The sequence below is a fragment of the Oncorhynchus mykiss genome, chromosome 2 (genome assembly GCF_057628025.1).
Source record: "Oncorhynchus mykiss isolate SJ-2025 chromosome 2, ASM5762802v1, whole genome shotgun sequence".
Lineage (NCBI taxonomy): Eukaryota > Metazoa > Chordata > Actinopteri > Salmoniformes > Salmonidae > Oncorhynchus > Oncorhynchus mykiss.
This window is the reverse complement of record NC_143023.1, coordinates 42,844,714-42,847,498: the sequence shown is the minus strand read 5'-3', so window position 1 is coordinate 42,847,498 and position 2,785 is coordinate 42,844,714. Positions and strand designations below refer to the sequence as shown.

The 2,785-nt window shown below is 53.1% G+C and overlaps 1 long non-coding RNA gene across 1 annotated transcript; it reads right to left on the bottom strand.

The window, feature by feature from the left end:
* Positions 1 to 205: 205 nt before the first annotated feature.
* LOC149985107 (uncharacterized) lies at positions 206 to 2,437 on the bottom strand. Its single transcript, XR_016490984.1, has 2 exons — positions 1,705 to 2,437; positions 206 to 1,414 (listed from the first exon to the last, which is right to left on the bottom strand). It is a non-coding gene; the product is annotated as an uncharacterized LOC149985107 (long non-coding RNA).
* Positions 2,438 to 2,785: the final 348 nt, after the last annotated feature.

Genomic DNA, 2,785 nt, shown 5'->3' with positions numbered 1-2,785 from the left:
TGTTCCTGATATCACTAAATCTTGTTCTGAGGGTGCTCTGCCTTCAGGGTGAAAGAAATGTAATTGGTTGGACGATATGTACAGTATGTATCAGCCATGATGGGTGACATTTTCATGATGCAAAAGAGCACAGTCTGTGTTTTGCATTGGGAGTGGGGCTTTGTTGGGTCAAATGTAGTTTAATGTAGACGCAGGGCATCAGGAAGCAGGTGCAGATGGTGAATTTAATAATAATGAACATGGCGAGTACAAAACAAGAGAAGTGTCTGGACATGGAAACTGAACCAATGCTAGGGAGTGCTAGATAAAGCGGGAGTAATCAGGGTAGTGATGGAGTCCAGGTGTGCCTCATGATGGGGCCCAGGTGTGCATAATGAGTGTTGCCAGGTGCGAATAAGGATGGGTTGCCAGGACCAGTGGTTAGTAGACCTGCGACGTCAAGCGTTGAGAGTACGTAAATGTGACAGTACCTCCCCCCTCCAACGCTGCAGTGTGACACTGGCCAGGAGGACGTCCTGAGGGCGAGGAGCAGGCCGGTCCTGACAGCGAAGGTTGAATTCTTGAATGTCGCCCACCAGAACCCAGCACTGCTCCTCTGGACCGTACCCCTTCCAGTCCACCAGGTACTGGAATCGACCCCCACGACGTCGGGAGTCCAGGAATGATCTGAGGGCATAGGCGGGGCTCCCCTAAATATCCAAGGGAGGCAGAGGGGTGTCGTGGTGGACGGCATTAGCCAGGGAACCACCGGCCTGAGGAGGGAAACATGAAAAGATGAGATCCGGTAGTTAGTGGGGAGTTGTAATCTGTAACTTACCAGGTTGACCCTTCGGCGGACCTTGAACGGCCCCACAAACCAGGGACTCAGCTTCTTCCAGAGCAGGAGGTTCCTTGTAGAGAGCCAGACGCGATCTCCAGGATGGAACACGGGAGCCTCACTGTGGTGGCGATCAGCCTGCTCCTTTCTGACGGCAGAAGGCGCGCTGGAGTCTCACGTGGGTATCGTTCCATACCTCTTCTGCACGCCTGAACCACTCATCCATCACAGGAACTTCAGTCTGGCTGGGAGTCCATGGAGCCAGGGTCGGCTGATAACCCAGAACACACTGAAAGGGAGTCAGCCCGGTGGAGGAGTGTCACAATGCATTCTGGGCGTATTCAGCTCAAGGAAGGAATCGAGCCCACTCCCCCTGCTGGTCCTGGCAGTAACTCCTCAGGAACCTCCCCAGCATCTGGTTCATCCTCTCCACCTGTCCGTTAGATTGAGGCCGGTACCCGGATGTGAGGCTGACCGTCACACCGCACTTCTCCATGAAAGCCTCACATGTGATGTGGATTAGGGTCCACGATCAGAGCCGATATCCTCCGGATGGCCATAGTGCCAGAAGACCTGCTGGAACATTGCCTCAGCGACCTGGAGAGCGGTGGGGAGACCAAAGAGAAGGATGAAACAGCATTATTTTGAGAATGACCTCAACAAAAATGGTGGTGAAACCATCAGAGGGGCGATCAGTGACAAAATCAAGGGACAGATGAGACCACGGACGCTGAGGCATGGGAAAGGGAAAGGTTTACCTGCTGGAGCGTGCCAGGGAGATTTAGATTGAGTACATACTGAACATGAGTTGACATAGTGTGCAACGTCTTGCACCAAAGTGGGCCACCAGTAATTCTCAGAAAAGGATTGAGTGGTGAGGGTGATACCTGGGTGGCCAACAGCAAGGAATGTGTGTGTCCAGGTCAGCAACTCATCTCTGACCCCTGTGTGGATGTAGATGTGCTCCGGAGGGCAGGTGGCAGGAGCAGGTTCCCTCTCCAGAGCCTGGCAGATGTCAACGGACAGCCAAAGGAGGGAGGTGAGTGGTAAAGTGGACACCAACACTCCTGAAGAAGGTTATCTGGAACTCCTCGCGCAGTCCACTGCAGAATAGAGTGCAGAGCACCGGCTCACTCCATCCACTGGAGGGTACCATACTCCGCAGCGGTCTGTGCACCCTGCTGGAGTTGAAAGTCGTTCACCTCCCTCTCTGCCCTCTGGAGGATGGTTGAAGACCACCCAGAACAGAGCCATGAACCTCTCATAGGAACCCAATTCATGTTCTCCTCTCTCCCAGACTGATAGGCGAAATAGAGGGAGCACTGGAGTAAGAAGCCACAGCATTTCAATGGAGTACTGCCATACTTCTCCGGAAGGGAAAGGCGGGCAACGCTGACCTGGGTGGACGGCTGGGTAGGCTCGGGGACTGGCTTACTGTGACGACCCATGGTAGGAGGCCCTCTGTCAGAGGATTGGAGAACCTCGCAGGTGGTGTCGAGGTGGTGGAGAACATGGTAGAGCCAGCTGGTCGTGGTGTTGGTCGAGTAGATGACCCTGTTCCTCGACCGTCTGGAAGATGGTGTAATCATCTGCTGCTTCCATAATTTCTGAGGCAGTATTCTGAAACGTAGACGCAGGGCATCAGGAAGCAGGTGCAGATAGTGAGCTTAATAACAATGGCAAGTACAAACCAAAAGCAGCGTCTGGACATGGAAACTGAAACAAAACTGCCTGAAGAGTGATGCTAGAGAGTGCTAGATAATCAGGGTAGTGATGGAGTCCAGGTGTGCCTCATGATGGGGCGCAGGTGTGCGTAATGAGGGTTGCCAGGTGTGCGTAATGACTGGTTGCCAGGAAAGGTGGTTAGCAGACTGGCGACAGTTGAGCACTGTAGAGGTGAGCGGCGTAGACCTGACATGAAGCCTCTATATCATTCTCTTTTTTTTGTGTTTGTTGAATGTGTTCAAA